The sequence below is a fragment of the Syngnathoides biaculeatus genome, chromosome 19, assembly GCF_019802595.1.
Source record: "Syngnathoides biaculeatus isolate LvHL_M chromosome 19, ASM1980259v1, whole genome shotgun sequence".
Classification (NCBI taxonomy): Eukaryota; Metazoa; Chordata; class Actinopteri; order Syngnathiformes; family Syngnathidae; genus Syngnathoides; species Syngnathoides biaculeatus.
This window is the reverse complement of record NC_084658.1, coordinates 10675208-10693864: the sequence shown is the minus strand read 5'-3', so window position 1 is coordinate 10693864 and position 18657 is coordinate 10675208. Positions and strand designations below refer to the sequence as shown.

Below are 18657 nucleotides of genomic sequence, written 5' to 3'. Positions count from 1 at the left end.
TTGTGTTTCAAGAAGTTGGGATGAGAGCAAGCACCTTCGAATCTGAGACAATGGCTCCCAGTAGGTAAAGGGTGGAGTGCCCTCACTGGCTCGTGGATGAGATCATGCCCCAAGTGGACGAGTTCATGTATCTTGCGGTATTGTTCATGAGCAAGGGAGGAATGGAGCTGGAGATAAAAATAGTAGTAAAAATTCAGCTGAACCAGTTGAAGTTGTCTCATATACTGTAGATCTTAACAATGCAAAGAAAGCCAATCTAGTAAGAAGCCTGAGGTCGTTTGAAAATGGCGTACTGATTGACAGTCATTCATGGACTTTGTACAAGATAATCAGCTCAGCCAATTGAGTGCTTCCAGAGCAATAGGAGTTGATATAGTCTGGCATTGGATAATTCGTTGGAGTTGAGTTATAAGATGAGCTTGACCTTGTGCCATCCCTCAACTAATGCGATGCAGAATTTTCTATAGTTGCATACACATTTCCCCCCACTCACATTTCACATTACTTTGTACGAGGGCGAATAAGATGTTAAAATTACTCTGATCTTGTCTGCACATTAAGATAGAGCCAAGGCTATTACACCAAGTGACAAAATAATGGGGCAGGATGTATTGTTACTTTCAACGGTGTTATCCATTTTCCAGCTCGCTTATCCTGAACCCCGATCCTCCAAACTGTGACGCAGAGGTGCTAACAAATTGTCCAACGTTTTAGTTACAGTTATTTCATTTGTTTTCATACACTTGAACTGTAAAAAAATGGAAAGATTGAAGAGAAATGTCCGGACTCAGATTACATCGTTTCCCAAAAGTGTTCATGTAAAAATTTCAAGGGAGCTTTTCATAGAGTTCAAATCAAATTTGTTGAGAAACTAAAACTGTCAAACGGTGTCATCGTCTCAATTACTCACAGGCTACTGTTTTCAACCATTTATAATGTTTCATCTCTCTTGCCTTTTGACCCATTTTTATCACAATTGTGCTTTGAAAAGTAAGTAAGATGGCATCATCATGACATTCTCTATATCTGATTAACACTCTGTCAAGGATAGAGACGTGCATAATTTCTGTGAATTTCGAGTTCTGGATATGAACAAAATTAGTAGGGAACAACCAGACTGAATGTAAATATCAGGAAAACCCTCTTTAATAATTCACCAGTGTTATGAAATAAAAACAATTGAATTAATATGAGATTTGATCTGGTTTATACAGCTGCGTCTTCAGTCTGGACACAGCGGTCACGCGAATCAGAGAGCTGAGGGATCCTTGTCTGTTATCCAATTTGATAACTTAGTCCAGGCTGAAGATACAGAAACCAGATCTGAATCACGTTTGATGTGTTGTCTTTCGATTTCCATCCACCAATGATAATAACTGTGAGTCGATTTTACCTGGTCTTGCACAAATAGGACAGTTGATTGGTGGACTGGAGATACAATGGTGGTCTAGAAAGGCAAGTCCTTAGGGGGGGCCCCACGCAGACAGCTGTCTGTTAGACACTGTGATGACTCTTGGCTACATCTGGTGCACAACGATGCCCGGCTTTCATGTGGGCAGAGAGCGTGTCCGCAGTATCTAGAGGACAAAAGGCATTGATTGACTGGCCTATTCATACCTGAATCCAATCAAGCACCTCTGGGACATCATGTCATAGGCGTGGATGACATACTGCAGATACTGGGGGAAAAAAATACTTTAGACTTAGTGAAAACTTTGCTTTTTTTTTTTCCTATTCACTGCAACCAAATCTTTAGCTTTTTTCAAATTATAACTATGATTTCTAAGCTATATGTAAATAGAAGAGTAAAATTTACGTTTCAAACCTTTATTGATTTACAGTCGTACTTTTGCCTGAGTCAAAACTTCAGATGAGCACAAGAACCGTACATTCTTTTTGAACATCTAACAATTTAATACTTTTCTTTATTCGATTTCTTTCTTTCCTTCCTCGTTACTTGCCATCTTGCTTTCTAAGTCAGGATTTGACTCCAGAAACGTAAAATTGTGACAAGCTAATAACTCCAGCTACGTAGTATCTGTTTCCTACCCTTTCACCACTGACTCAATTTATAATTTCCTTTGACTGACTCTGATTTTCTAATTTCCTTTTGTTGTTTCACCTTTTTTCACTTTGCTTCAATTTTGCTTCCCTTGTGCCTCCTTACGACCTCTAAAAGCTGCCAATAAAATAGTTCTAGCAACGATAAATGGGCACACAAAACTCATTTACCCACTTAAGACAAATTCCAAATTTTAACCTTTGATTAACAGTTCTCTTGAGCAACCGACGCCTTTGCTTTCTTTGCAATGAAAAAGCAGATGGTAGAAAGTGAGCCCCGTTGAAGCTCCTGTCACGTTACGGGATCATGTGAAACGGAAAATTCTGGTTGGGAGGGAAAATGCTATTGAAGTAAAACTATTGTGTTCAATTCTATACGCATATGATATACTACTATTAACAATACATTCATAAATCACCAAACAAAATCTTCTCTGTTTAAAAATTCTCATGTTGCATAGAATACAACGCATGAATGCAAAGGCTTAACCAAGCCGCGTTTTAGCCTTCACACTCATCACCTTCACACATTAACACAAGGCAGCTTGTGCTCAGCAGACTAATCATTCCAGTGATCACGGTAATTAGGCTTTGCACGATTAAAGATCACCACTGTGCTCCTTGAATATTACTATGTAGGACAGAAAGCCTTAAAAGTTGGAAAAATAAAAAGATAAAGTGGTGGGAAAAACATATACAAATGTAGAAAGCAAACACCAACGCACTGATAACCGATGACGGATGATGACTACCAGTGAATTGCCTTAAGACAGTGAAGGACAAATAAATAATTTCAGATGAAGAAATGCACCGCACAGTGAATTACATTTGGTATTCCATCCAACAATTATCATAAGTGACTCCTTGCTACATTCCTGAGAGTCATCCAACCTATTAGACGCCATCTTTGGCGCTTTATTTATGGAACTGCACCCGTGTAGAAACGTCATCTTCAGCAATGAACGGGTTAACATCGGCACTTAAGATTCCAGACAACCACGGTCTCAACCTGCAAGTCCAGCAGTCAGCGGCATCATCCTTGCTCCACAGAATGTGAGGACATCAATAAGCCATCTCCAGCTGCATTGAGTTAGGTGGCTGAATTGATCATTGTTATCTTGATGGCCGTGTGCCATCGACACTAAAAAGCGGGATCCGCGTAATGGAAGTGCTTTTCGGATTAGATTGGCCCCAGGTGTCTGCTATGCATATAGTTGCTCAGATGTATGTGCTCACTTACCTGATTTTTACATTGATATCTGACATGCATTTTTTCTACCCCCCCCCCCCACTGGTGCCAGAACGGTGGCAAATGTATAATGCCTGGAACTAACTGTGGCGACCCCTAGTGGGACAAACCAAAAGTCACAACAACAAGCACAATAGCTAAACAAACAAAAACAACAACATTTGTTTTGATCATGACAATAATTATCCATTTATATGCATTGTCTCTTTCAAACTTGGAGTTTTGAATGAAGGTCTTTTTAGTTTCAGCCTGGCTGGATTTTTAAAAAAATTTTTGATTGGGACACAAAATCAAAATACAGAGGAAATTTTTCAGAGGCAACCAGTGCATCCACCATGCTGCATTGGCATGCATGCAGGCACTCACGTTGTACTCGCTAACTCTGTCACCCACATACATCATCAACAATCCCCATATGCTAACAGACAAACTTAGATCTTTCATCTCATTGGACATCATAAACCCTCCCACTCCCCTCGTGCCCCACTAGCCACTGGATCAGCAGCATTGCCTCCTGTTTTTTTTTGTTGCAAAATTCCTACTCCTTCCACACAAAAGCTCACTCATCTGTGACAAAACTGATGATAAGAAACCATATTTTCTCTGCCTAACCCCAGATGGATTTCTTTACATTTAACCAAGCCACACCAATGGACGTCTATCTTCCATAAACTCAATCTGTGTATCAGTGTGGTCCGTTGGCTTTGCATCGTCAGGCAGACTTTGGGATTAAAGCGTTGCCAACTCCAAAGAACACCTCAATAGAATGTATTCTTTTGGCCCTGGTTGGGGCTGCCTCACTTCAAGTGTACCTCATCTACTGCCCCACAAAAGTTTGACCATTACCATATAACATTACATTAAGAAAACCCCAGCTGCTAAACTAAATGCAAACATTGAACTTTCTTTTCCTTATAAAATTCAAGAAGCCATGACCAAACCACTACATCAACATTTCCAACCACAGACTTACCTTTGGCCAAATTATTTGATATCAACAACACCGTTTACTCCGATACAGACAACACCCAGCTCTACATCAGACTCATCTCACCACCTATTTTCCACTCCTTACTGATTAGGAGCCAGTGAACCTTAACTGACTCCCAGTCAAGTTGTGTGTCGTTTTGAAACTTCTCCTAATTACCTACAAATCCCTCCATGCCTTGGCCCCACCATACATCACAGAGCTCCCCCATCCCTCAACCCCTTCCCAGAAGCTGCAGTCATCTGCGGCTGCTCTGCACTCCAATGAACTACAAACCATGTCAAAGGGTTGTCATTAATTGGAGACTAGATGCAAATTTATAATTTACCAACATAAATCATGTATTGAATAAATGAATGGGGGGGGGAAGGCTGCCATCTATGTTTCGGATTACAGTATAATAGTTTTGTATCTGCTTTGTTAAACCTGTGTCAGTTGTGTTTTTGTTTTCATGGATCTTTTGTCAGTTCTCTTGAATTTTGTTATTTTCTTTTCCCAGCCATTGTCGACATTTTATTCATTTCTGTATTTGTTGTTCCCTTCAGGGCTTTTGATTTTCCGAAGGTCCTTTCTAGCATGTTCAGTTACTTTCGTACAACATCAGGATGTAATGTGATGTGTTCGTCAAGGCTCCCTATACCTTAATGAAATAGTTTCTTTTCTGTGCATTTTTTTCTGGATTCATCATGACATACCTAAAGCAAATATACGTATGCTGGTATGGTTTTATAAGTGGCAAATATTTAAGGCTCGGCAAAGGCACCCATTAATGCTCTTATTTGAAATGTGAGTCACAGAGAGGAGAGAATGATTGCAAGGCACGAGTGTGAGGAGAAAGCTCAAACCTATTACATACCTGAGCAGAGGGTATTGATCAAGCGTCTGGATAGTCCTGATAGAAAAATCCCTTTCAAGAGAGACAGCAAAAATGAGACTGAAAATAAACCGAGACGGACAAAGTGAATTTACAATTTGTTGACGAGCGCAGCACACTCCGGGAGTTGTTGTTGCTCCTAATACATACTAATATTGCACTGAGGTAGTTTCTCTTTTGTAAAGGTTTAAAAATAGGATCTTGACAAATAAGACTGCCAGGTTGGAATCAAATGAGGAGTTTAAAAAAAAAAAAAAAAAAAAAAAAAAAAAAAAATATATATATATATATATAATATATATATATATATATATATATATACACAGTATATGCTGTATATTTAATGAGGCAAATTATTGACCTATTTTTAGCCATATCGCACATCCACCATAAAAGACAAAAGACGAGTTCAGGTTTTATTTGCCTGCACTCTAATGCGTCTTTGAATACTTTTTTAACCTTTTTTTTTTTAAAACATAAGTAAATAAATAAATACACACTCACACGTTGACTACATACATACTGTGACACATAGGTATTATTATTACTGTTTGAAAGGTTAGACCATAAAATAATTTCAAGGTGTTGAGGCTGACAAATATTGCACTCTTAATTTAACATGATAATGCAATATATTACTTTAAAACATTTAAATATTTTTACAAGAATTACAGCCCAAGTCCAAGCAGTACCTCACACTCCAGCAGTGTGTAACCTGGTGTGTCGCGATACCTCCATAAAGCATTTTCACTACTTAACATAGCCGTAAAATGATCTTTATTAGCTAGTGAATGTGAATTGTGAGTACAATGAAAAATGTTGTGCTGCACCATGAAATGCTGAAGTACTTAAAATCACAGCCTAATATTAACATTTCAAAAGGTCCTTGCCAACTATCATGACAGTGTACATATGGAAAGGATAAAAAGTGAATTATGAGGATGTTGAAGTAGACGAGTAGCTTGGTGTGTGTGTGTTAGTGTGTGTTTGTCAGCAGTTTTGTGAATCTGTTTCACTCTGATGACCCCTAATGAGAACCAAATGAAGCACTCGGGATGTCGCATGATGGAGTGTATAACACAAACACACACACAAATGAAACAATTAGGAGATGCACACACAAGAAGGACATTCAATTTTAATTCCAATCTTGACTGCCCTTTGCTTTCACCTTGATCTTTCATTTCTCTTTTGCTTGTTACCAAGACATCCGATTATTAGAATTTACTTCCTACCATATTCCGTCAGTCATTCTAAACATCACCTTAACTATTACATCTATAATACGCATACATTTATATCCATACTTGCGTGTTTTCAAGATCAAATGCCCCAAATGCCCTTCAATTTGGAATTCAACCAAGATGTGACTAGAAAGTGCACTAAACACACACACATGCACACACGCACAAGTAGACACATCTGATTAAACCTCAGCTCAGTGATCATTTCAATTATTCATCCCACAAGCAAAGTCAGCTGTCTGTACACTCGAGTGACTTGCATTTTCAAGAAAGATGGGTGGGTATTTTGTTACTTTAATGTATTTTTTTTCTCAACAACAGTTGAGTTATATTGTACATCCACTTGTAAGATCGTTAGGAATGTTCAGCATTTTTACGATGACTCATGTCTGTTTGGAAAACAAACAAACAAACTCCAGCCTGACATATTGGAAGTCAATCAGTATCCCAGAATTGATTCCTGTTCTCTTTCTTCCGGAAATATTTTTTCATTACTTGTATGTTAGACTACCATAGAATAACTTTGCCTCTGAATGCTAGACGCTACTTACAAAACATTAGGGGTGTCGGGTGAAATGTCAAGATGAACCTATGAGGCACTATAACCTTTGCAGGGGAAATAAATTGGACATCCTCTGAACTTTTAAATACATGTGTCCAGTTGTTCAGTTGTTTTTTGCACAATCTCCGGTCTTTTAACAAGGAGTTGAATGGCAAAATTCGCATGAGGTGACCTAAGCACAAAAAACAGCAGATCGATGAGTTGTTCAGCAAATAAGAGAGGATAGGTTCGGAGAAAAAAAAAAAAAAAGATGTGCGTGTATGCAGCAGTTCACCGCATGAACCGTTTTGTTTGAAGAGTTGCTTTTAAAGCTGAGTAAAATGGCTTAGATGGCCTGCCATGTTTTAACAAGCAAAAAAGGATCAGATGCATGACAATGATCATGATTGGATGACAAGTACTGCAATGCCAATGAAACACCATCAGTAGTTGATGATTGGCATGGGGTTTCTCTGCAGTGGGTAGAACTAGAGTAAGGGTGGAAAGCAGCTAGCAAGAGCTGGATATGTAGAACCGCACAATACATGGAGGCCATCAAAAAAAGGCATTTTCTCTAATGGGCTTTCCTATTGGTTAATCGGTTCAAGTAGGTCAGGATTCAAGACAGTTTCCCTTTAGTAGGTGACACAAGTCGGGCAATAATGTCATAGTTTCTCTGCAGGGCACGTAACCCACTGTTTCTGGAGAGTTTCTGGTGTTAACTGATGGACTCTAGCTTGGTTGTCAGTAAGAAATCAAATGGTGAATGAGGTATGAAAGAATCAATGACCATATTGAACTGAAAATAACCCAAAGAGGCAAATAATATTTCGAAATAATTACCATTCAGTATGTCATGATTGCCCTCCAGCTGACCATCCCCACCACTCTCATCTTCCTGATCTGTTTAATCTCCCCCACTGCTGGACCTTTTACAGCCAGCTATAAACAATAAGCAGAGAAACTGTCTTTGTGCCTCGCAACGCAGTTGCAGACATCTCCAGGGGAGATCTAATTAATGCAGGGGATTATTGCCGGGTCCCTGGGCCAAGACTCAGTATAGCCATAGCTGAAATGAGTCATTATTAGAGGTGAAGCGGGTGAGTAATCGGTAATGGGTCAACTTTAGAGGAGGCGGGGCAGGAGGCGCTTGGAATGTCAAAGCTACGACGTAATCACTTTGGGGCACTGGCAACACACTTTGTTTTTGCATAACTCGTCATGTGAAAGCTAGATTACATCATCAAGTGAATATTTCCAGAGCACCAAAAGTGCACCATTACTTGTGAAAATCTATATATTCAACATTTGGGCCAGTAACATGTTACTTTTCTTTTTTGTTATGGGTTTTGTAGCACCCTTTCTTCAAGAAAGACCTCCCTCAACAAGCAGAAGAAGAACATGAGCCCATCCCTGCTAGCTGACGTTGGCCAAGAAGTAGTGTACACTTTGAAACCACCACCAGCCATTTATAAAGCTGACTCAGAGACAAAACACTCATTCACAACTCTTGATGATTCGGAGACTTCAATTAACTTAACATACGCCTAATTACACTGCTACTGTACTGCATTCTTGCTTTATTTGGATGCACAAGTCTTGGCTCAAGCTTTTAGCTCTGGGTGACAGTAACTCATTCTGTAAGGGCTTGGCGAGGGGACTGGGCTCGATTCAAGACGATTAGCTTGAAGTCTAAATATATGGGGACTACTGGTTGTTGGAGAGATGCCAATTCACTTCCTGAGCACTCATAACATGCCCTTCAGCAAAGCATGGATGCTCAAGTTCCTCAGAAACGTGAAATACTTCTTCCTGCCCCTCGCATACACTTATGCAAGTATGTGGTGTGTCAATTGGGTTAGGGCTATGTAGTTCTTTGAAAGAAACATCAAGAAAGTAAATCCAACCTCACAGCACATGTAACCAAAATTGGAAATACAGTGGTACTTTGACTCACGAGTGCTTCGATTGATGACTTTTATGATCAACAGTCACTGATGCACTCTTAGGTATTTATTGAATGGGATAAACAGTCAATGCATTAATGCAGATAAATCAATGAATGCAAAGAGATACAGTAGGCCAGAACTCTCACCCAGACACTCTCACACAGACTAACTGGCCAAGTTAGGCCAATTTATAGCCAACTCATCTGCATCTTATGATGTCACTCAGTAGTTCTGTAGTAAAATGCTACAATTGTTGTTGTTGTGACTTTCTGCTTATCCCAGTATATTAATACCAGTTTGCTTAGTTACATTCTTTTATATTTGTATTATGTTCTCATATTCTACAGTGCTGTTTTTATAATTTTCACAGGTGACCAAAAATCATGGTGTTCTTTTGGGATTTCAGCAATGAATTAATTTGTTACTGTTCATTTCAAAGGGGGAAATAGATTTGAGATGAGTAAATAAAAGTAAACTAAGTTAAGAGCTTGACCATGGAATGACTTCAGGTCGCAAGTCAATGTACCACTGATGATGTAAGAGAATAGATTTTAGCCAGTTTATAATTGCAGTCTGGCGATGTGACCAAAATTAGGTCTATCATAACGAAATGATTGTGTAAATTGAATACACTTGTTATATACTTCCCGGTGACTCAACAGTAGGTGAATGATTGGGGGAAAGTAGCTCTTGATCATAAAAGATGGGTGGGAAAATGCAAACATCTGAAAATGGGAGAAATTAGAATATTGGAAGCCAGGAGGAGGGATGTTGGCGAAAAGAGTAAAAGCGCTTAGCTTTTTTTTATGTTGAAAGACTGTATATATTAGTGTGGTACTTTCTATATCAAGCTTTAATGTTCTCCAGAATGGTTTACTCCTGGAATGGTTTAGTTTTCTTTGAAAACAATCCATTTGTGCTGTGTATTGCCAAGTGATCATTAAATGAAGATCCCTAGATAGCTCTGCAAATTGCTGCCAGTATGAAGCCATACTGTACAGTTGTACAGTATATGCAGTGTGATAATTCAGCTAACCCATCTCTCTCCGACTGTCTTTTCTTAAATTTCAGGTAGATAATGAGTCTAAGGATTACAAGGCTTTTATTGATCAAAAATTATTAGACTTATTTGTGTTTAGTATGAGTGGAAAAGTTTTGTCGATAGTAACCTGATGATAATTGTGGCACTCAAACCTAAAAGGTTAACAATGGCAAATGTTAAACTAGTCAGTGGCATTAAAACAGTACCATGCAGGTAACAGATATCAAGCAGTTCCAAGGATATAATAAAGGCTCTTCAAACCATACTCAGCAGGATGATATGGTGTACATCACCAGTATAAAGAATTGTACCTTAATTATCTTTAGTTTGGTTTCAAAGGAATCATATATGCTTCCTGCTTTCTATTACTTCCTCTTTGCCTAAATGCAGCTTTTGTTTTTTTTTTTTCATTTTTTCTTTATTTCAGAGACAAACATTCGCTCTTCTCTTTGACCGCTAACCACCTACTATGATGTCTGTCAAAATGTGCCGCTAGCATCGCAGCTTGTGGCTCATCCAATGACTCATAGGTTAGTTACAGCACTGACACACACACACGCACGCACACACACAGTGTCAAATGAATGTGGGACTGAGTTTGTGATATCATTTGCAATGCTAGTAATGAGTTTGTCAAGACTTTATTAAACAAACACTGTGGTGTGGATTCAGTCTTCAAATATAGCTGAATGTTAAACCAGCAAATTATTTACAATAATTTAGGAAAAACTAGCTAGTACGTTGCAGGACTACATTTTTATGACTGCTGTATTCACTTAAAATGCAGGTGAGCGCAAGAAATTGATTGCATAAACACAAGAAACAGATATTGTAAGAAAATTCTATATTTATCCACATGTTTATGTTTTGTAGAGAAATAACCCCATCACAATTGTCCTGGATAGGAAGAAGGATGGAGTAGGTTTGACTCTAAAGAAAGAGCATCCAAATAATGTTGAGGTAAGGATGATGATTGGAAAGTAAGAAATGTGTGTGATGATAAATACTGTAATTCTTAATGCCCCACAGCTGGGCTTTAAATTGGAGAAGAATAATTTCTGGATTGCGTTAGATCAGTTTAGATAGAGTATTTCTGGATGGGTCAGTGTGGTACGAGGAGGAGAAATAAATGTGCATGTTGGTAAAGGCAACAATGGTGGTGGGCGCGTTTGAGAAAATTGGAAGGGCGGATGGTCATGGATTTTGCAAAAGTGAAGGAAATTGCTGTGGTGAACACTTCAAATGCAACATAAACAGAGAATGACATGCAAGAGTATGCAACTGTACATACTGTACTATGAGACCTGAAAGAGATTAGTGGGTGAGAGTGTATACAGACAGCATTGGATGGTGTTGGCTAAGACAACTATAAAGGGGAGAAAATAGTAGCGCTAAATCAGAGTGGAGGATCAAGTGGTGGAAATGAAGAAAGGAAGAGTGTTGATAGGACTAAGAAGGAGTTGAGGAAAAAAGCTCTGTATCGTCTTTAGAAACTGGTGGATGATTGCACTGATAAAGAAAAGGTGATTGGAGTGAACTATTGGAAGGTGCTTGGTGTATCCCATGGAAAGACAAAAGAAGATAAAATTTTAAAGAAGACTTGATTTTGGAACGAGGATATTCAGCAAAGTGTGCAGAACAAGAAACGAGAGAGGACTACAATACAATAAGGGGACAAAGGAGGTTAAGGGTGGCAAAAGCCAAACAAAGTCAGTGATTAGTGGTACCAGAGGTAAGACACAAACGAAAGAGAAAAGAAGTTGTACAGGATGTCTGAACATAGGCCACTAGTGGAAGGATACAAAGCAGCTTAAGGTGATTAAAGACAGATGAAAATGTATCCATCAGTGAGGCAAGTGTGCTGCCTAGACGTCAACAGTATGGTTTCTTGCCTACAAAGAGCAGTTGTTTGCCTGCAAATGCTAATGTGGGAGAACGGGCAAGGAACGAAAGCTCTGCACCACATTTTTGTGGATTTATAAAAAGCTTATGACAGGCTTCCAAGAAAGGAGTTGTTGTACTGTGTCAAGAAATCTGGACTGGTAGAGAAGTATGTTAGACTCATCTACACCATGTTTGGCAACAGTGAGACAGTGTGTGGAGGACGTGTGCTCCTGTAGTGACAGAAAACTTTTAGGTGGAGTTGGAACTGCATCAAGGATCAGCTCTGAGCCCCTTCTTATTTGCTAAGGTGATGGACAGACTGACAGAAGTAGTTAGACAGGAGTCTCCATGGACTATGTTTGTTTGCAAATGGCATTGTGATCTGTAGTGAGAACAGGGAGACAGGGGAAGAAAACCCAGCGATAAGAAGTCTCATCTTTACTTGTCGTGAAAAGAAATGTTTTCCTCCTCTCAACACAGTCCAGGAGTGTGTCTCGCTCAATGACACTACAATTGTCGGTCCATTTTTTTCTGTCATATCCTCTTAAAACTCTGTCAAGTTAATTGATATTTTTTTGCCCCTGGGTGATAGTTCATGATCATAACCACTGGCCTAAGTAGAGGCAGTCATTGAAGAGACATGTAAGCAACGTCAGTCACATACACTTTTTTGTGTGTATGAAAATGAGGAATGGCGAGGTTGTCAGTACAAGTGGAGGAGATGCAGGTTTTTAAATACTTGGGATCAAATGCTACAGCTGGAAGAAAAAGAGGAAGACCATAAAGGAGACTTGTGTATGTGGTGATGGGAGTCTTGCAGAGAATACAGCGAACAGGGAGAGAGAGGTGACCTTACAAGTAGACAAAAGCAGTGTTGAAATGTGGGCTCCAATGTCGTGGTAAACTAATGAAGAAAAATAAATGAAAAAGGATTTTAAAATAATAAAAAAAATAGTGATGCACTTGTGATTAAATGGTGGCCTTGTTAATTTAATCACATCTACCAATGAGATGTTATTATAGCTGGCAGCCACAGGACAGTGCAGAAGAGCCCTTACGACATGTGTAAACCAGGATGTCTGTGGCTCAGACAGCAAACTTAGCCCGTTGTCCCGCTGTAACCAGGGGAGTGGACCTAATGAAGCGTAAATTGCCGGATGACTCTATTAGATGGGATGCCAAATTACCTATAAAGCTGTCTCCGACTCAGTCACGCTAACGTGTCACGGAAGATAGACATGCATAATGTAAACAGCAGCAGCTGCCATGTGCTGGCTAAATGACACCACGCTGATACATTCGCAGTTTAGGAATTGTCATTTTGTCAAGTACTTTGTTCATGTCACAGTTGCCAGTCTCTTCTATGTTTTAAAAAAAAGAGAGAAAGAGATCAAGTTTGTGACAGTAATTTGCCAGTTTCCAGCTTCAATTCAAACCGGTGGATTGATTGCCGAAAGCAGAACCAGTACCATTTATACATGAGGCCTGCTAGCCGCAGAAGAACTTGGCGGAAGGTCATTTCTTTTATTGAAACACTAACTGGTGTTTCCGTGTGTATTGTAACGATGAAGGTGGTTGAAGTGTAATTATGATAGATGTGGGGAAATGTAGCAAACGCTCCATTCTTGCGGTAGGATCCAATGGGAATTTGAAATCAGATGGGACTGGCTCCAAACCTTCTTCTCTCTTCTTTTATTGAGATATTAGGGTTTGAAGTCTAAATGTAAGTCAAACCTGTCAGATGGAACTCTTATCTATCTTTAGATTATTCTCGGCAGTAACAATTTCGAGATGTTCCTCTTCACAACCTGATTTGGTATTGTGTTAAAATAGATTGGATTCCATCAATATTTTCAAGTAATTAAAGGTTCTCTAGCAAAAAAAAAAAAAAAGCAAATACTTGTCATTTTGGAGCCTTGTTAAGTAATAAAATTGTTTTATTAGGGTAGTCAAATGTGTGCCACTGAAAAAGATGATCCATTCACAATATTGTTGCATAATTTCCCTGAGCAGTTGAAGACTATGTGTTTATTTAAGTGAATTGTTGTCTTTGTAAACTGTGATTATTGGTGCACAATCCATAGTGGAGTCTGGAGTCAATTGGGATAGGGTCCAGATTACAGATTAGAAATGTCGAATCTCCAGTTAAATTAAGAAGCAGGATGTGGGAGAAAGCCAACGTACTGAGAGAAAAACCACATAAACTGGGGGAGAACATCCAAACTCCACATTGATCATCATCTAACGACGAGTCAGACCCAGATCTACTGACTGTGATGATCATGTGCTAACCACTGTGGTGGAATGCAATGCAACTAAATTTGGAATGTGAAGGATACATTTTTCATGTGAAAGAATTGGCAAGAACTCGTAGTACGACTACTCGGCACATGCAGTACACCCTTGTCTGGTTGTCTGGCAATTGCAAAGCATACATAGACAAATATCCATTTAGATTCAGACCACTTACAACTCTTCTGAAATGAATCCATAGGCAATGATAAGACCATCAAGTGCTGCTTCAAGACTTCATTGCAAATTCGTTCAATTGCAGTGATCAAGGTAAAGATTATTCAGATTTTGTACCTGACACTTTTTCAAATCAGCCCTTGACAATACATATTAGCGGTTCAGGATCAGATTAACAGAGATGGAGCTCCCAGGGGCTGAGATCACTCAACCCACTATTTCCCACCCACTCTCAAAGTGGAAAGCTCCAATAATCTTCCCATCTATCACCAGAGCAGTATTGGATACAGCAGTATTGCAAATAGTGACACAATCGGTAAGATAAGAGGAGCAAGATGAGGCAACTTTAGCCTTTTATCTATTCAGGGTTGACGAACTGAAGGTTAGAAGTGATTCGAAATCAATGAACCACATATAGGATCACAGAAGGTTTCCAGATGATAATCTCAAAAGGAATATATTGTTGGTCATGTTATTGATTATAATACTGTACGTTTCATGAAATGAATGTGTGGGAGTATATCTTATCTTGTATAGGACCAGGTTGTATGTTAATGTTATGTTAATGTATATCAACTGAAGACTCTTAAATTGCGCTTAATTGTGAATGTGCAAGTGAAAGGTTGCTTGTTTATATGTGCCCTGCATTTATCTGGCGACCAGTTCAGGGTTTACCCCGCCTCTCCCCCAAAGATAGCCGGGATAGGTTCCAGAACGCCCGCGACTCTTGTGAGGGTAACGGGTACGGAAAATGAATGAATGATTTACAAAAAGTCTTGCATAAAACTGCAGCACTGACTTAATAAGAAGCTATTCTCAGGCGTGACACACACACAAAAAAAGAATAAAGAGACATTCAGATCAGTATTATGAAGTTATATCAAGGGCTCTGGAACAGAGCCAAATCACAAAACCCCTTATAAGTGGAAAAAGTTCTATTCTATTCTATTGCTTTGTGTTGTGTTGATGCAATGACGTAAATGTATTACATTTTGGAAATAAAATAATTTGTTATCCTCGTAAAATTAAACATTAATACATTTTAGTTGTTTACCTGCCTTTTCACCTCTTGGTAAAAAGTGGGCAAGCCCAGTCTAGTCCACTATTTCACGATATGCGAAGGCCATGCCTCCAGGAGGAATATTGTGTCTTTAACAAATGGAAATATTGCTTTCATTTTTGTTTTACTCGAGGTGACTTACACAACACACCATAAATTTGGTAATCCCTGCACTGACAAACAAGTGGCTTCTTCACCAAGCCATGCAGGGTAAAACCAGATACTGTTCGGGACACGCTGCACGGTACAATACGAACTATTGGCCATGGATTTTGTTTTGCCGTAGAGTTATGCTCACGGGATGAGTTAAATCAAACAAAACATGCCTTTTATATGGTTCCTGGCTTCCCCAAAATCATCAGAGTGATTTATTTTCTCTACCTCTCTGTGTTTTTACAGGGTCCAATACTGTTGAGTGGATTTTTCAAATGAAAATAAAAAGATCAATTGCATTTTCATTCATTTTCATATGGACAGATCAAAGTAATACAAGTGTTTTTATGACCTACAATCATGTTCCCATAATGGATTAAATGCATATCCTAAGGCGTCAGCGCATACAGCATTCAATTCCATAAGAGGGCTGTCCATCATCACATTTCTGCCCCGTCATACCAATATCTGTGGTTTATCAATTCCAAAATGTTCAAGTCTTTTACAAATTCTGCGGGAAAACACTTTTCAAGAAGCAGTCAAGAGGGCATTGTAAGCAAGCGACAGACTGGAAGACAGTCATAGAAGGGGAGAAGATTTCAAGGACAATGGTGAACAATTAACTTGTGATTTTAGCTATCTACCCCATTAGGCTTGGGGGTTCGGGAACATTTATTGATTTTGGATGTCAGCCACTCTCATTTTATGGAAATTGCTTTAAATGGCAGGGAAAGAACAAACAAATTGAATTTTCTATACTGCTACTTGTATTGTGAAATTAGATATCCAACCGCTTGCGACTAAACAAGCCAACCTTAACGTGCATGTAAATCACATGCTATCCTATGCTTTCTGAAGGTAATTGCAGAAAGAAGATACTGGTACTGAGAAGGTACTGATTTATAGTATTTTTTTAGAATCTCGATAACAAGCATTATCACCACAGTTAGTCACACTGAAGAATACAAAAATGCACACATTAGCAGAATTAAAAAAAAAAAAAAACCCTCCATTATTGAATCACCACAGCCACTTAAAGTACTGTAACATATTGGATGTAAAATGGATGTAAAATCATCTGTCATGTCCCCACAAGGCTGCATAATCGGCATAGTAGGTGGCGGAATGGTGTTATGGGCTGGAATACTGCGTGTGAAATGGTAGCACCCTTTAGGGTGCCCTCAGGTGTTTGATCTTTATCAATGACCTCTGCAAATTATGCAGAGAACAGTAGGGACAATTTGCTACCATAAAATGAACACTGCCTTTTAAAGTCAAATAAGTGTCATCCAAAATTCATTGCACGACCCTGCACTGTGAAAAAAGTGCCGTTGAAGCTTCAGCTGCTATGAGTGAGTAGAAAAAACAAAAACAAAAACTGATCGATATTTTTTCTACATCTGCAATGGAAATCAAGTGTTTTGTGACCACCTCATTGCCGCAACAATAATGAGAATCTGTGGAACATCCTTCGAACGAATAAGTATGAAATTAAGCTCTACCTCCAAATTGCAGCACTGGGAGCCTTTTCTTGTATCTTCAAAATGAAATTCAGGTAGAAACTACCCAAGGTCTTAAGATTGTCAAAGTAATATTGCAGATGGGCTCCCTTATGTAAATTGATCTCCAAGTATATTTTTTTGTTTTGTTTTAATGTAAGTTAGTAAATCAATGAGTAACTTCAAGACAAAAAAATGTATGGTTAAATGTATGCTCAGGTAATGTTGGAAGTCTGCATTTTATGTTTCACTGATGGAACAATACAAAATTATATTTTAGCAAGAGATGTGAAATATCTGTTGGCTTCATCAAGCCGTGATCTCCAGCTCTCACTGGAGCAATTCACAGCTGAGTGTGAAGCGGCTGGGATGAGAATCAGCACCTCCAAATCGGAGACTATGGTCCTCAGTCGAAAAACGGTGGCATGCCCACTCCAGGTCGTGGATGAGATCCTTCCCCAAGTGGAGGAGTTCAAGTATCTCGGGGTCTTGTTCACGAGTGAGGGAAGAATGGAGTGGGAGATCGATAGACGGATCTGTCCAGTGCCTGCAGTGATACGGACATTGTATCGGTCCATTGAGGGAAAGAGGGAGCTAGGTCGAAAGGCGAAGCTCTGAATTTACCAGTCGATCTACGTTCCTACCCTCACCTATGGGCATGAGCTGTGGGTCGTGACCGAAAGAACAAGATCCCGGATACAAGCAGCCGAAATGAGTTTCCTCCGCAGGGTGTCCGGGCTCTTCCAAAGAGATAGGGTGAGAAGCTCGGTTATCCGCGAGGGGCTCGGTGTCAAGACCCTGGTCCTCCGCATTGAGAGGAGCCAGATCAGGTGACTGGGGGCATCTGATCCGGATGCCTCCTGGAAGCCTCCCTGGTGAGGAGTTCCGGGCATGTCCCACCAGAAAGATACCCCGGGGACAACCCAGGACATGCTGGATAGACTATGTCTCACGGGTGGCTTGGGAACGCCTTGGGTTCCCTTTGGAAGAGCTGGAAGAAGTGGCTGGGGTAAGGGAAGTCTGGGTATCCCTGGTGAAGCTACTTCCTCCGTGACCAGACCCAGAGAAGCGGTAGATAATGGATGGATGGATGTGAAATATAGTGAAATACTATAGCATCAAAAACTTAGTTAACGAGAGTTTATATGTGTTCACATTTATGAATGTTATTTTTCTCAATCTTAATGTGAAATGTTGTTAGTTAGTCCAAATAAGTGAAGAGGCAATGTTTCATTGAAACATTTCTTTTTTTAATAGTGATCATTTTCCTCTGAACTAATAATTTAGTCTCTCACGATGTCATGCAGAGTATTAGTTTGTGTGTGTTAGCATTTGTAATATTTACTTGCAAAAATGGGAAGGTCAGGCTGGTGACGACATTGTTGCCTGCAGTCCCTCCTCAGAATTCAGCACTCTGACCGGAGCTTTGGGGAGCTCTGTCTATTACTGACCCAATTCTGTCTCTCCATCTTCTTTTTCTTCTATCAGCTGTGAGAATATGCAGGGCACACATGAATATGCATCACTCAAGACACTTTAACAAATATACACAGCTGTACACAAGGAATGCAATGCAAAAAACACGAAATCATCTTCTTTTGCGATTGGAAACCACCTCTCATAGCAACATAAAACAATATGTAC

At 39.4% G+C, this 18657-nt stretch overlaps 1 long non-coding RNA gene across 1 annotated transcript in view; it reads right to left on the bottom strand.

Moving 5' to 3' along the window:
* Positions 1-18657, bottom strand: part of LOC133492985 (uncharacterized) — a 41777-nt gene that overhangs the window by 10456 nt on the left and 12664 nt on the right. The window contains exons 2-3 of the long non-coding RNA XR_009792814.1: positions 18359-18501; positions 1394-1577 (exon numbers count right to left, since the gene is read on the bottom strand). This is a non-coding gene — a long non-coding RNA (uncharacterized LOC133492985). The remainder of the gene's footprint in view (positions 1-1393; positions 1578-18358; positions 18502-18657) is intronic.